A 17,017-nucleotide genomic window follows, 5' to 3' on the forward strand; every position below is an offset into this window, starting at 1 on the left:
TTGGTGTTGTTCTTGTCTGGTTTTGGAGTCAAGGTAATGTTGGCCTCATAGAATGAGTTAGGAAGCATTCTGTCTTCTTCAATTTTTTGGAATAGTTTTAGAAGGATAGGTATTGAATCTTCTTTGAAGGTTTGATAGAGTTCTCCAGAGAAGCCATCTGATCCTGGACTTTTGTTTTTTGGGAGCTTTTTGATTACAGTTTCAATCTCTTTGCTTGTGATTTGTCCATTCAGATTCTCTATTTCTTTTTGATTCAGTTTTGGGAGGTTATATGATTCTAAGAATTTGTCCATTTCTTCTGGGTTATCCAATTCATTAGCATATAGTTTTTCATAGTATTCTCTTATAGTATACTCTCCATAGTATTTCTGTGGTATCTGTTGTAATTTCTCCTCTTTCCTTTTTAGTTTTATTTATTAATGCCTTTTCTCTTCCTTTCTTAGTGAGTCTGGCTAAGGGTTTGTCAATTTTGTTTATCTTCTCAAAGAACCAACTCTTAGTTTCATTCATCCTGTCTATTTTTTTTTTCAGTCTCTATTTCACTTATTTCTGCTGTAATTTTTATTATATCTCTCCTTCTGCTCACTTTGGGCTTTGTTTGTTCTTCTTTTTCCGGTTCTATTAGGTGTAGTTTAAGATTATTTATTTGAAGTTTTTTTGTTTGTTGAGGTGGGCCTGTATTGCTATAAATTTTCCTCTTAGCAATGTTTTTGTTGCATCCCATAAGAGTTGGTATTTTTGCTTTAATTTTCATTTGTCTCCAGGTATTTTTTGATTTCTCCTTTGATTTCTTAATTGATCCAATGGTTGTTCAGTAGCATGTTTTTGAATCTCCACATATTTGTGCCTTTCCCAGCTTTCGTCTTGTAGTTGATTTCTAGTTTCATAGCATTGTGGTCAGAAAAATGCTTGATATTATTTTATTTTATTATTTTTTTAATTTTATTTATTTATTTTTCCCCCAAAGACCCAGTAGATAGTTGTATGTCATAGCTGCACATCCTTCTAGTTGCTGTATGTGGGACACGGCCTCAGCATGGTCGGAGAAGCGGTGCATCAGTGCGTGCCCAGGATCCGAACCCGGGCTGCCAGTAGTGGAGCGTGCGCACTTAACCGCTAAGCCACAGGGCTGGCCCACTTGATATGATTTAAATCACCTTAAATTTACTGAGGCTTGCCTTGTTTCCCAACATATGGTATATTGAGAGTGTTCCACGTGTACTTGAGAAGAATGTGTATTCTGCCGTTTTGGATGGAATGTTCTATATATCTCTATTGAGTCCATCTGGTCTAGTGTTTCATTTAAGTCCAATGTTTCCTTGTTGAGTTTCTGGCTGGATGACCTACCTATTGACATAAGTGGAGTGTTAAAGTCCCCTACTATTATTGTGTTGCTGTCAATTTCTCCCTTTCAGTCTGTTAGTAGTTCCTTTATATACTTTGATGCTCCTGTTTTAGGTGCATATATATTCATAAATGTTATTTCCTCTTGGTGGAATGTCCCTTTTATCATTATATACTGCCCCTCTTTGTCTCTCATTGTCTTTTTTATCTTGAAGTCTGCTGGGTCTGATATAAGTATGGCTACACCTGCTTTCCTTTGCTTGCCATTTGCTTGGAGTGTCATCTTCCATCCCTTCACTCTGAGCCTATGTTTATCTTTAGAGTTAAGATATGTTTCCTGGAGGCAGCATATTGCTGCATCTTGTTTTTTAATCGAGCCACCCTGTGTCTTTTGGTTGGAAAATTCAATCCATTTACATTCAGGGTGATTATTGACATGTAAGGGCTTAATACTGCCATTTTGTCTCTCATTTTCTAGATATTCTATATTTCTCTTGTTTCTTTTCCCTTGTATTTCTCACTGCCATTTCAGTTTGGTGGTTTTCTGTGATGTTTTTCTCAGTTTCCTTTTTATTTATGAATTGTGGCTCTGCTCTGATTTTTTATTTAGTGGTTACCATGAAGTTTGTATAAAAGATCACGTAGATGAGATAGTCCACTTTCTAATAGCCTCTTATCTCCATTAGCCTAAGCAGGTTCCATACCTTTCTTCTTCCCCTTCTGAGTTATTGTTGTGACAAATTATTCTGTTTTGTGCTGTGAGTTTGTGACTAAATTGAAGTGTTTATAATTATTTTTATGCTTTCTTTCTCTTTCTCTTTTATCTTATAATTAAGTGTTTGCTAACCTTTTCTGATTGAGAACTGAAATTTTCTGACTTTGTCTGTTTATTTATCTCCTTGCTCAAAGTATTATAAACCTTGGCCTTTTTGTTACAGGTAGGAGGGCTTCCTTCATCATTTCTTGTAAGGGAGGTCTAGTGGCAATGAACTCCCTCAGCTTTTGTTTATTTGGGAAAGCTTTTATTTCTCCATTGTATCTGAAGGGTAGTTAGCTGGATAGAGTATTCTTGACTTCTTGAAAGTTTTTGTCTTTCAGTATTTTGAATATATCATTCCACTCCTAGTCTGTAAGGTTTCTGCTGAGAAATCCACTGAAAGCCTAATAGGGGTTCCTTTGTAGGTTATTTTCTTCTGCCTTGCTGCCCTTAATATTTTTTCTTTGTCATTGACTTTTGACAGTTTTAATATTATATGGCTTGGAGAAGGTCTTTTTGCATTGAGGTAATTAGGAGTTCTATTAGCTTCATGTACTTGTAAGTCCAGTTCTTCCCCCAGGTTTGGGAAGTTCTCAGCTATTATTTCTTTGAATAAGCTCTCTGCTCATTGCTCTCTCTTCTCCCTCTGGAATACCTATAATCCTTATAGTGCTTTTCCTAATTGTGTCAGATATGTCTTAAGGAATTTCTTCATTTTTTTTTTAACAATCTTAGTTCTCTTTCCTCTACCTGAATCATTTCTATATTTCTGTCCTCTTATTCACTAATTCTGTCCTGCACGACATCAGCTCTATTTTTTTTTTTTTTGCTGAAGAAGATTGGCCCTGAGCTAACACCTGTTGCCAATCTTTCTTTATTTTGTATGTGAACCCTCGTCACATGGCCACTGATAGATGAGTGGTGCAGGTCCACACCCAAGAATGGAACCCAGGCCACCAAATGGAGCACAGTGAACTTAATCACTAAGCCATTGGGGCTGGTCACATTAGCTCTTTTTTTCATGGTTTCTAGATTATTTTTTATCTCATTAATGGCATTCTTCATATCCAGAATTTCTGGTTTTTTTTTTTTAGAGTTCCAATCTTTTTGGTGAAGTATTCCTTCTGCTCATTAATTTTATTCCTGAACTCATTGAACTGTCTTTCTGAGTTTTCTTAGAACTCATTGAGTTTCTTTATGACAACTATTTTGAATTCTCTGCTATTTAGGTTGTAAATTTCTGTGACTTCAGATTGGTTTCTGGAGACCTGTCATTTTCTTTCTGCTCTGAAGTGTTACTGTAGTTCTTCATGGTGTTTGATGGAGTTATCCTTTGCCAGTGCATTTGTGGTAGTAGCAGGTCACAGATTCCGCTTGCTACCACTGGGGAGGGGGGAGCACGAGCTGTGTTTTCTCATCCTGCCCCATCTGCCAGAAGTTGTGTGGGTAGGGCTCCTCTGCATTTGCATCGGCTTGCTCAGCCACTCTGCAGGTTGCAATCTTATGGGCAGGGCCTCTTTACTGGGCAGGTGGGTCATGCACTGTAGGTGAGGCCTCTGTGTTTGGCAGACAGGTCACTCTTGTGTGGGTGGGCTCCCCTCACTCCTCGCACCCCCCAACCCCCCTCACCCCACTATGCTCAGCAAGGGATCAGCTGACCTGCTGCGCTAGGTGGGAGGGGCACCTTCTGAGTGGGTGGGGTGTCTTCTCGCCTGTGCTGCACTTGGCAGGTGGGTGCCTTCGTAGGGGCTGAGATGCTACTCAGTTGGTCCCACAGGATGTTGTGCCCCATGGGTGTGGTGCCTTCTGAGCAGGCAGGGCACCTTCTTGCCTGCACTGCACTAGGCAGTTGGGGTGCCCCAGCAGAGGGTGAACTGCCACTTGGGGGGTCCCACAGGCTGCTGTGCTCTTCAGGCAGGGTGTCTTCTGAGCAAGTGAGGCACCTTCTTGCCTGCACTGTGCTTGGCATGTGGGCATCTTCATGGGAGTTGAGCTGCCACCACTCAGTGTAGAACATTCCCACTGGCAGGGCCACTGCAGCATGGTGGGTGCTCCTGCAGGCCAGGCTACAACTCTGAAAGCATTTGCACTAGCTGGGCTGCCCCCACCTTCTCTTACATTTGCACTGGCTGCTATGCGAGGATCCATGACCTGGTTCACTGCTGCCAGGGAGGGGGAAGGGTGTGCTCTCCTTGTTCTACTGCTTCCCAGTGATCCATTCCACCCACCTTCAGATGCACAGCTTCGTGGATCTCTCAGAAATCCTGTTGTGCAGGGAATCCTCTGCTGGTTAATGAATGTCCATTTAGTTGTAACTTAGAGAGGAGAGACAAAGGGAACAAGTTACCCCACCATGATGCTGATGTCACTCTCTAAAAAAATGTATTGGGAAAAAATCAGAACAAATGAATATTTTCTTAAAAACTGAATGAAACTTATAGATACAGAGAACAGATTGGTGGTTACCAAAGGGGAAATGGGTGGGGGGAGAGTGAAAGGTGCAAAGGGGACATTTGTATGGTGACCGATGGCAACTAGACTTGGTGATGAACACAATGTAGTCTGTACAGAAGCTGAGATATAATGAAGTACACCTGAAATTTCTATGTTATGAACTATCATGTTACTGCAAATAAATTGAATGAAATATCCTTTTTTTTTGAGGAAGATTGGTCCTGCGCTAGCATCTGTTGCCAATCTTCCTCTGTTTTTCTTTTTTCTCCCCAAAACCCCAGTACATAGTTGTGTATCATAATTGTAGATTTGAAGCTCTTTTATCTTTCTTTTTTTTTTAATTTTTTGTTTATTGCAGTAACATTGGTTTGCAACATTGTATAAATTTCCGGTGTACATCATTATACTTCTATTTCTGCATAGATTACATCATGTTCGCCACCCAAATACTAATTACAACCCATCACCACACACATGTGCTGAATTATCCCTTTCGCCCTCCTCCCTCCCCCCTTCCCCTCTGGTAACCACCAATCCAATCTCTGTCTCTATGTGTTTGTTTATTGTTGTTGTTATCTACTACTTAATGAAGGAAATCATGCGGTATTTGACCTTCTCCCTCTGACTTATTTCACTTTGCATAATACCCTCAATGTCCAGCAATGTTGTCACAAATGGCTGGATTTCATCGTTTCTTATGGCTGAGTAGTATTCCATTGTGTATATATACCACATCTTCTTTATCCATTCGTCCCTTGATGGGCACTTAGGTTGCTTCCAAGTCTTGGCTATTGTGAATAACGCTGCAATAAACACAGGGGTGCATGTATCTCTATGCATTGGTGTTTTCAAGTTCTTTGAATAAATACCCAGCAGTGGAATAGCTGGATCATATGGTAGTTCTATCCTTAATTTTTTTTTAAGTTTTATTTTATTTTTTTTTAAATTTTTTGTTTACGTGAATGGACATTGAGGGTATAATGCAAAGTGAAATAAGTCAGAAGGAGAAGGTCAAATATCCTTAATTTTTTGAGGAATCTCCATACTGTTTTCCATAGTGGCTGCACCACTTTGCACTCCCACCAGCAGTGTATGAGAGTTCCCTTCTCTCCACATCCTCTCCAAGACTTCTTGTTTCCTGTCTTGTTAATTACAGTCATTCTGACGGGCATGAGGTGATATCTCATTGTAGTTTTGATTTGCATTTCCCTGATAGTTAATGATGTTGAACATCTTTTCATGTGCCTGTTGGCCATCTGTATATCTTCTTTGGAGAAATGTCTGTTCAGGTCTTTTGTCCATTTTTTAATTGGGTTGTTAGTTTTTTTGTTGTTGAGATGCATGTGTTCTTTATATATTTTGGAGATTAAGCCCTTATCAGATGTATGGTTTGCAAATATCTTCTCCCAATTGTTAGGTTGTCTTTTTGTTTTGTTGATGGTTTCCTTTGCTGTGCAGAAGCTTTTTAGTTTGATATAGTCCCATTTGTTTATTTTTTCTATTGTTTCTCTTGCCCGGTCAGACATGGTGCTTGGAAAGATGTTGCTAAGACCAATGTCGAAGAGCGTACTGCCTATGTTTTCTTCTAGAAGTTTCATAGTTTCAGGTCTTACATTCAAGTCTTTAATCCATTTGGAGTTAATTTTTGTGTATGGTGTAAGGTAAGAGTCTACTTTCATTTTTTTGCATGTGGCTATCCAGTTTTCCCAACACCATTTGTTGAAGAGACTTTTTTTTCTCCATTGTATATTCTTGGCTCCTTTGTTAAAGATTAGCTGTCCATAGATGTGTGGGTTTATTTCTGGGCTTTTGATTCTATTCCATTGATCTGTGTGTCTGTTTTTGTGCCAGTACCATGCTGTTTTGGTTACTATAGCTTTGTAGCATATTTTGAAATCAGGTAGTGTGATACCTCCAGCTTTGTTCTTTTTTCTCAGGATTCCTGTAGCTATTCGGGGTCTTTTGTTGTTCCATATAAATTTTAGGATTCTTTGCTCTATTTCTGTGAAAAATGTTGTTGGAACTTTGATAGGGATTGTATTCTTAAATGGACACATGAGAGCGAAAGACTTCCTAAACATATTTAGTAGGTTTTATGTTCTTCTACTTACTCCTTAAATGTTGGGATTCCTCATTCCTTGACTTTCTTAACTCTGCACATCACCTACCAGCCACTGCACTTCTCTCTTGGATTCCTATCAACACCATTTGTGGATTTGCCACCAGTATTCATGGACAGTCCTTGCCTAATGTTGACCCTATGTTTTGTATTTTCAACTGTTTCCCTATAAGTTATGAGATTTTTGAAAAAGAGAGACTCAAACCAAGTATCTAATAACCTAATAAATGAAATGACATCATCCTGCTAGTTATCAGAAGAAGGATCCTTAAATTCATGACTACTTTTACTTCTTCCTCACACAAGAAATCTTGCTGGTCAACTCTCCTGTATAGTCTACCTCCCACATCTTTTAAATTAGTATTCTCCTGCTGATTCCCCTTCTGACGTTTTCCTCCAAAATGTCTCATAACCCCTTGTCCTCTCTCATGCCTGAAATGCTCTGCAGCAGCCTACCTGCCCCTTTCTGCAACAACATTTCATATCAAGGACGTTCCCATTACGTCAACATGATGTACCTTTTCACATATTTGACCATCATCAGGTACCATTTCTTCATCAGGGTACTGCTTCCTCCTTTTTTCTCTCAGGATCCACACCCATACTCACTCTTCATGATTCTGTATAAGGAATGCCTGTCTTGAGAAGCCGTCCCTAAATTCCCTAGTTGGAGAGTTTCTCAGGCAACAATTTACTATTGTAGCATCTTTAATATTCACTTCTGATTTATTTATTGAATCATTCCCTATCAGTTACAAGTGCCCCCAAACATGTTCAGTGTATTAATACTGGTTGCGTTGAAGTTGGTCACAGCCCTGGTGCTTCCCTTTGCTAATGGACAGCAAAGCTTCATTCTCATGTTCCCACCTGCTTCATTCCCTCTCACCTACTTCTCCGCAAGAGAAAAATGAGCCCTTATCAGAGCTCCCTAATAGATTCTATCCCATATCTCCTACAAGAGTTAAGAGCAGTAACACCCAAATGATCCACAAAATGAGAAAACTTACATTTATACAGACTCTTCCCTACCGAACCATCTAATTGATTACCAGCCTTGTAGATTCTCTCCCCAAACCTCTTTTAAATTCAAGTTCTCCTGTTGACTTTCCATTCTCCCATCTTATTTCAAAACTTCATGGCATTTATTGATTATGGGCTCTGATTAAATTGCCCTCGGATTCACACCTAGCCCACCCTTTCCTGCCTCCTCAGAGTCTGTCTGTTCTTATGGTGTCTTCTGATGGTGTAATCTTGTCCTGATCAAAGAGTTCCCTCCTCTTCCTACCTGAACAACTGCGCCTCCTCTCAGTGAAGAGCTCACAGACTCGGCCCATGTGGACCCACCTGGAGAAGGCAGAGCCCTCACCTCCATTTCCTTCCCAAAGAGCCCATTTTTCCTGTGATATTGATGACCTCCAATAAAACAAAGTAACTCAAGAGGTCTTGGTGAATCTGGATAGATATGAAGGTTCACATGCACAGTGAGCATAGGATGCTGTGCAGAGAACTTTGGATATGGGGCTGAAATTGTGAGAGGTGTGGCTCGGGGAGGGCAGAGCCCTGAGCACCAGCACATGCTCATGGTCACCTTGTCTGCATCCACCAGAGGGCGCTGTGTTCTGAACACTTGCTCAGGCTCTTCAGCTAGCTGCTCAGCTGTGAGCACTCCCCATGTCCCACAGATGATCCTCTGTCCTCCCAGGGGAACTCTTCTTGCCTCCTGTGGTCTCTTTTTTACTCAGCTGGAGTCCAGGCCTAAGTCTAAGGAGGAGTGTGCATGGCCTCCAAAAAGGGGAAGATCTGCATGGCAACCTCCTGCCCTCAGGATCAGGGTGACAGATAAAAAGATTTGGTGGGTTCAGGCCTGGCTGTGGGGTTCAGGAGGCAGAGCCTGGGGGTATCTCCACCATGACCTGGGCTCCGCTCCTCCTCATCCTCTTCACTCACTGCAGGGAATTCTGGGAGGGCACCTGAATGTCACCTGGGATGAAGATCTCTCCTTCCTCCCTGATGACTGGGTCATTTCTGTCATCACTGATCTCTGTGTCACTGCCTCCTTGCAGGGTCTTAGACCAAGTTTGTGCTGACTCAGCCCTACTCTGTGTTGGGGGTCTCCAGGGCAGAAGGTCATCATCTCCTGCACCCACAGCAGTGGCAACATTGATGACTATACCTACTGGTACCAGCAGCGCCCAGGCAGTTCTCCCACCACTGTGACCTACAAGGGTGACCAAATTCCCTCCGGGGTCCCCGATTGGTTCTCTGGCTCCATTGACAGCTCCTCCAGCACCACCTACCTGACAATCTCTGGGCTACAGCCTGAGGATGAGGCCAACTACTGCTGTCAGTCTGGTTATGACAGCAAAAAGGACACAGTGATTCAGACCCATGGGGAAGTGAGACCGAAACTCCCCAGAGCTTCATCATCTTGTGTCTGCCTCGCATCCTGTCCCCACCGGGGAGGGTTGTTCTTTCCTGTCTTCTGTTTGAATGATAGTTGGAATTGTCTGTTCACGACTTCCTCTATTTTCTTTTTCTTTGCTGTTTATTGCAGTAACATTGGTGTATAACATTGTAAAAATTTCAAGTGTACATCATTATACTTCTATTTCTGCATAGATTACATCATGTTCACCACCCAAATGCTAATTACAACATATCACCATACGCATGTGCCGAATTATCCTTTTTGCCCTCCACCATCCCCCCTTCCCCTCTGGTAACCACCAACCCAATCTCTGTCTCTATGTGTTTGTTTGTTGTTGTTATTATCTACTACTTAACGAGTGAGATCCTATAGTATTTGACCTTCTCCCTCTGACTTATTTTACTTTGCATAATACCCTCAATGTCCATCCATGTTGTCACAAATGGCTGGATTTCATCATCTCTTATGGTTGAGTAGTATTCCATTGTGTATATATACCACATCTTCTTTATCCATTCGTCCCTTGATGGGCACTTAGGTTGCTTCCAAGTCTTGACTATTGTGAATAACGCTGCAATGAACACAGGGGTGCATGTATCATTATGCATTGGTGTTTTCAAGTTCTTTGGATAAATACCCAGCAGTGGAATAGCTGGATCATATGGTAGTTCTATCCTTAATTTTTTGAGGAATCTCCATACTGTTTTCCATAGTGGCTGCACCACTTTGCACTCCCACCAGCAGTGTATGAGAGTTCCCTTCTCTCCACATCCTCTCCAAGACTTCTTGTTTCCTGTCTTGTTAATTACAGTCATTCTGACGGGCATGAGGTGATATCTCATTGTAGTTTTGATTTGCATTTCCCTGATAGTTAATGATTTTGAACATCTTTTCATGTGCCTGTTGGCCATCTGTATATCTTCTTTGGAGAAATGTCTGTTCAGGTCTTTTGTCTATTTTTTAATTGGGTTGTTAGTTTTTTTGTTGTTGAGATGCATGAGTTCTTTATATATTTTGGAGATTAAGCCCTTATCAGATGTATGGTTTGCAAATATCTTCTCCCAATTGTTAGGTTGTCTTTTTGTTTCGTTGATGGTTTCCTTTGCTGTGCAGAAGATTTTTAGCTTGATATAGCCCCATTTGTTTATTTTTTCTATTGTTTCTCTTGCTTGGTCAGATATGGTGCTTGAAAATATGTTGCTAAGACCGATGTCAAAGAGCGTACTGCCTATGTTTTCTTCTAGAAGTTTCATAGTTTCAGGTCTTATATTCAAGTCTTTAATCCATTTGGAGTTAATTTTTGTGTATGGTGTAAGGTAAGGGTCTACTTTCATTTTTTTTTGCATGCGGCTATCCAGTTTTCCCAACACCATTTGTTGAAGAGATTTTCTTTTCTCCATTGTATGTTCTTGGCTCATTTGTCGAAGATTGGCTCTCCATAGATGTGTGGGTTTATTTCTGGGCTTTTGATTCTATTCCATTGATCTGTGTGTCTGTTTTTGTGCCAGTACCATGCTGTTTTGGTTACTATAGCTTTGTAGCATATTTTGAAATCAGGTAGTGTGATACCTCCAGCTTTGTTCTTTTTTATCAGGATTCCTGTAGCTATTTGGGGTCTTTTGTTGTTCCATATAAATTTTAGGATTCTTTGCTCTATTTCTGTGAAAAATGTTGTTGGAACTTTGATAGGGATTGCATTGAATCTATAGATTGCTTTAGGATGTATGGACATCTTAACTATGTTAATTCTTCCAATCCAAGAGCATGGAATATCTTTCCATTTCTTTGTGTCTTCTTCAATTTCTTTCAGAATGTTTTAGAGTTTTTGGTGTACAGATCTTTCACCTCTTTGGTTAGGTTTATTCCTAGGTACTTTATTCTTTTTGTTGCAATTGTAAATGGGATGACATTCTTAATTTCTCTTTCTACTACTTCGTTGTTAGTGTATAGAAATGCAACTGATTTTTGTATGTTGATTTTGCATCCTGCAACTTTACCATATTCATTTATTACTTCTAAAAGTTTTCTAGTGGATTCTCTCCTTCCATTTTGAATAATAACCTTGCTGGGTAGAGTATTCTTGGCTGTAGGTTTTTTCCCTCTAGCACTTTAAATATATCGTGCCACTCTCTTCTAGCCTCTAAGGTTTCTGCTGAGAAGTCAGCTGATAGCCTTATGGGGTTTCCTTTGTATGTAACTTGTCTTTATCTTGTGGCTTTTAGGATTGTCTCTTCATCTTTAATTCTGGACATTGTGATTATGATGTGTCTTGGTGTGGGCCTCTTTGGGTTTACCTTGTTTGGTGCTCTCTGTGCTTCCTGTACCTGGATGTCTGTTTCCTTCCTTAGGTTAGGGAAGTTTTCATCTATTATTTCTTCAAATATATTCTCTGCCTCTTTGTCTCTCTCTTCTCCTTCTGGGACACCTATAACATGGATGTTAGTGTGCTTGATGTTGTCCCAGAGGTCCCTCAGACTGTCCTCACTCTTTTTAATTCTTTTTTCTTTTCTGTGCAGCTTTGGTGATTTCTTCTAGTCTTTTGTCCAGCTTGCAGATCTGTTCTTCTGTATCCTCTACTCTGCTTTTGAGTTCCTCTAGTGAATTGTTCATTTCCAGTATTGTATTCTTCATTTCTGATTGGTTCTTTTTTATATCTTCCATTTCTTTGTTGACATTCTCACTGAGTTCATTCATTCTTCTCCCAAGATCAGTGAGCATCCTTAACACTCTGTTTTAACTCTCTGTCAGGTAGGTTTCTCTTTTCTGTTTCATTTAGTTCCTTTTCTGGGGTTTTGTCCTTTTCCCTTACTTGGAACATATTCCTTTGCCTCATCATTTACATCTTTCCCTATGCTTGTGTCTATGTACTGGGTAGGTCAGCTACATCCCCTGCTCTTGAAGAGGTGACCTTGTATAAGTGATGCCTTATGAGGCCCAGCAGTGTGCTTCCCTCAGTTCCAAATGTTTCACCAGTGACCCCTATGTGGGCTACGTGTGTCCTTCCATTGTGGCAGGGTTGCTCTTCCCGTAGGTGCCCACAGAGGCTGAGCTGTCCCCCTGGCCAGCTGTTGTAATGCTCAGGTGCTTGTAGTTGTTGGGGCCCTTCAGTCTCTTTTTTGGGTGAGGGGCGCCCCAACACAGTTGGTTGCAAGGTGTCATAGCACACTCCTGTTGCAGTGTTTCTATTAAGTGAGAAGGTCCCCAGCATGGCAGGTTGTTAGGCTCAGGGGCTTACAATTACTATAAGCCTCCGGTCTTTAAGCCTCTTGTCATCTCTCTGAGGATTGCAGCTGGGTGGGGCTGGCCTCAGGCATGGGAACACCCAATTGTTTCAGGCTTTGGAAAGTGGGGCCAAACCATTATGTGGCTTTTTGAGAAGCACAAGTCTTCTGCAGTTGACAAGGCCCACTGCCCACAGGGCCACACACAGTCAACAGAGTCCTGCCCTGTGCATGAGCCCCGACCTCCTGAAGTGGACTCAGTCTCTCCAAGGTGGGAGCCCCACACACTCCACCAGCACCCCACACTCTCCACTCGCTCCTTGTGCACTCCCTGCCTCACAGAGGTGGACCCACTCACCAGGCTGCAGAGAATCTGGACAGTTCACTTAGGAGGCCCATTAGTTGCCCGAGTGGTTGTCGGGTGGGGCTAGTCCCTAGGGTAGGGTGCCTGCCCTGGCCGAGCTGGATTAAATCGGTGTTCTAGTGGTTGGGGCAGACCCTGGGCTAGCAAGCCGGTGGAAGAAATCCAACTGCACCTGCCAGCGTCTGTGTCAGCAAGCCCACACCATGTCATAGCAATGGCCACCACCAATGTTCTCGTCCCTGGAGAGGCCTCACCTCTCCTCAAGATGCATTCAGAGCCTATCAGGTGAGTCGATTTTCAGAAAAGGACTGTGCATCTTTCTTTCTGGTAATTTTAAGTTGCTTTCTGAAATGGGTGAATTTGTGCATGGGCCTTTTAAGAGCCGGCTTTAATTTCTTTGTGAACCAGCTTTTCTTGAGGTGTTCCCCAATGTTGTTAGTAGCAAGCAAAGTCAGATATTATGCCACTCATCTCGGTTGTGCTGGGTCCAAAAAATGCCTATAGCTGGAGCACTCCCCTGCTCAGGGCCCTCACTCCTCCAGGGAAGGCTGCGTACCTTTGGGTTGCTCCTGGGCAGCTGTGAAGCATTGGGGCTTGTGAAGGTGACATTTTTTTCTCTCCAGAAGGGAGTTTCTGCCTCTTCTACCTCAATTAGGACTGTCGTTTGTTGCAGGGGTTCCTCTCATCTAGTTTTCAGTTTTCTCTCAGAGGTAATTTTTCAAAGTAGTTGTAAATTGGCTGTGTCCACGGGAGGAGGTGAGTTTAGAGTCTGCCTATGCCGCCATCTTGACTTCTCTCTGTTTCCTTCTACTTTATGGTGTCTAATTTTTAATTAAACTTCTCATTTTTTTTCATGATTTGTTTTCCTGATTTTGTTTAGTTATCTATCTGAATTCTCTTGCATCTCATTGAGCTTCATTAAGATGTCTATTTAATACATTGTCAGGCAATTCATAGATCTCCATTGCTTTAGGATCCGTTATTGGGTCTTTATTAGCTTCCTTGGTGCTGTCATATTTGCCTTATTCTTCATTATTCGTGCAGCCGTCATTCGTGTCTGCATTCGAAGGAGCAAATACTTTTTCAGTCTTTATAGACTCATATCGGCAGCTCAAGACCTTCTTCTGCTGGGTCCCCAGGCTGATGGTATTGCTTTGTGATTGTAGATGAGCAGGGTTGAAGCCAGGTCATGTGGCTGCACCCAGGTCTTCAGTGGGGTTCACAGTTGGCAGGCCTGTTACCAGGGGCTCTGGTAGGTGTGGATCCTGTCTGGTTCCTGAGTAGACAGGTCCGCCTTTAGGACCTTGGTCAGTATGGTTGACACTGGGACAACAGTCTGCTCATAGTCTACAGTTGGGTCTGCAGACAGTGGAACTGTTACCAGGTGCATGGATACGTGTGGCTCCCACTGGGTCCCTGAGAGGTCTCCCTCTGGGTCACTGGGAGGGTCCATAGGAGGGCAAGGTTGGCCCTGTACCACATCTGAGAGGAGCTGGACCAAATCACAGGGCTGCTTCAGGGTCCACATGTTGGACAGAGGTCTGCAGTTCTGTCTCTTGGGGCACAGATGGGCATGACCCTGCCAGTTTCCTGGATTGGCAGGATTGTCCCTGGACCACCCTGGGCAGAGATGGAGCCAGGTCACAGGACTGTTTCAGGATACACAGTCCGGTTGAGGTCCACAGACCTGCCTCTAGATGTACGTATGGGCATGTCTCTCACCCAGTGCCAGGAAGGACAGGCTTGCTTTCAGATCACCTCTAAGAGGGGATGGAGTTTTGTCATAGGCTGCTTCATGATCCCTAGCCAGGTTTGATTTTGGCAGGCCTGTTACCTGAGAAATGACTCCTGCTGAGTTCCTTCACAGACACTGTGGGAGGTGGAAAGAAGGCAAAAAGAAGCTTTAGCCATATTCACAGGGTTTGGGGCTGTTTCTGAGTCTTTATCAAAATCAACTGTCAGTAAGCCTGCCACCTGGGAATGTGCCTGCCTTCTCAAAACGCACCTCTTCAGTCCTGGGTTTCACAAAGTTTTCATAATCTCTTACCTGGATCTCAAAGCTCTCACAAAGGCAGTTTTGACCATGGCTGGCTTTCAAATTATGGTTGCTGAGGAGGGGATATGAGTGGAAGACGCCCTATTCTATCATTTTGCTGATGTCATTCGCTGGTTAAGCAATTTTTAAAATTTTTATGTAGTCTTACTTATTATGTTTTTCTATATTTGTTGGTAATGTTTGTGTCCTCTCTATGAAGACTTTCTATTCCATGGACATGAAGATATTATTTCATAATTTTTCTAGAACTGTTATGATATTAACTTTGATATTTATGACTATGATTCAAATCAAATGACGTTTTATATTTGGGAGGAGGAAATGGTCAATGTTCATTATTTCCATACTATAACCCTGTGATCCATTAAAGGAAGAACAATGATTATCTTAAGGGGAAAAAAAGTTTGATTAATAGCTCAATACCTCTTTGTGAGTTTAAAACAATTTCTCAGTAAATTAGAAATGAAAGTGAAGTTTCTTATCCTGTGATTAGAAAGTAAGCAAACTAAAAACTAAGTCTTAATACTAACTCATTCTTAACGGTTTCATATTAGAAGTACTCCAGTACCAAGAGGGATAAAACAAATCTGATGTGTTCAGGGAAGTAGTATCTCGGAAATTGTTGTGAGTTTAGTGTCCTTGGGTGCTGCAAGGGACATATAGATTACAAGAGTTACCCCACATGCGGGGAAGACCAAGTCTGTCACGGCTTTCAAATTAAATGATCATAAGGAATCATCCTCCAGGCTCTCATGTCACAGAGCGTCATCATTAAAGACATTCTTGAATTCAAATGCTACAGAATCTCCATGTATCTCCATTACTCCTGCATGTCTGGCTCAATCCAAGGATGAAACTTCTCTCAAACCAAGTTGGGAAGATTAAATGTTTAAAGAAATAATAATAACATAATATACAACCACTGTTGTATATGATAAGAATCATAATTGTGTTCTTTCTTCAGTATTTCTATCCTTAAATTTTAGTTAAGGAAATATGCACACAGGTGGTTAAAGTTTTAGGGTTTGGAAATTTCTTTGTAAATTATTATAATAAAAACAAATATTCACTCCTCTCAGTGTGGTCAAAATTTCTCCAGCAGGTGATGTGTGAGCTTGATCCTGAAGGAAGAGGGACAGGGGTGGGGACAGGAGGACAAGAAGGACCCAAAGAGAAGGGGACACTGTGGTTCAGGGTTAAGTGCCCTCTTTGCAAAGAAGATCTGCTGATGCCTTTGTACAGATTACAGGGAGGAGAGGTGAGGCAGGAGGCAGGGGGAGAAATGATGGCACATGGAGAGATCCCTTGAATGTGGCACTAAATATTTTTAATCAACCTTGATGGGAAGAGAATCTATGGGAGATTTTTAAGAAGGGAGGTGCCTTTATCAGATATATATGTTTGAAATATTCCTCTGAATAGAGTGTAAAGAATGAAATATAGTGGACAAAATGGTGGACAAGACCAAATTGAAGTACTCTGCACGTCCAGGTGAGCAGGGATGGGCCCCCGCACCCAGGCACCTGGAATGGGGCAGGGAGGTCTGAAGACCAAGGGGAGGCTGTGACAGAGCATCCAGGAGTTTAGTGTCCATGTCCTGTGGGAGGTGAGGGGCTCTCAGCAGTCAAGAGTGGGCTCCGGATTCTCAGGGTGTTAACTGTCCAGGGTGGTGTCAGCCATGTGATGACATTCCTCTGTGACTCTGTTCACTCTGTGTTTCCCACATCAGGATATAAGCGCCATGTGAATAGAATTCCCCTCCCCCCCATTTTGTCCTTACTGTATCTACAGAGCCCAGAAAACTGCCTGACACAGAGGACAGACTCAACACATGCTTGTTGAATGAATATTTGAATTCTCCTGAACTGGAAACTCTGGAAGATGTACAGATCTGAAGCAAAGATAATGATTTCTGCTTTCTGGACATTTTGAGTCTGAGGTTCTGAGTCGATTTGAGAGGAGATGTTAAGTAATAATGTTGATCTTATAGTCTATAGAACAGGGGAGAAAATGCTTGAGTCCTGGGGAAGATGACCAGTAAGATGAACTGGGTTAATGAAGAAAAAGTGGAGAAGGATGTAATGAGCTTCCAGGTACTGAGTAAAGATACCACAGGGAGCAGGTGGATAGTGGATCAAATTCTGAGCACAGGAGACAAGCTCCATGAGCAAATAACCTGCAGAGTATGGGTGAGCTGCGTGAATGTCAGATAACATTTCACTTAAAAACTTATAACATAGACATTTGTTAACAAGATATTAAATATAGAGCTCA

The sequence above is a fragment of the Diceros bicornis genome, chromosome 35 (assembly GCF_020826845.1).
Source record: "Diceros bicornis minor isolate mBicDic1 chromosome 35, mDicBic1.mat.cur, whole genome shotgun sequence".
NCBI lineage: Eukaryota > Metazoa > Chordata > Mammalia > Perissodactyla > Rhinocerotidae > Diceros > Diceros bicornis.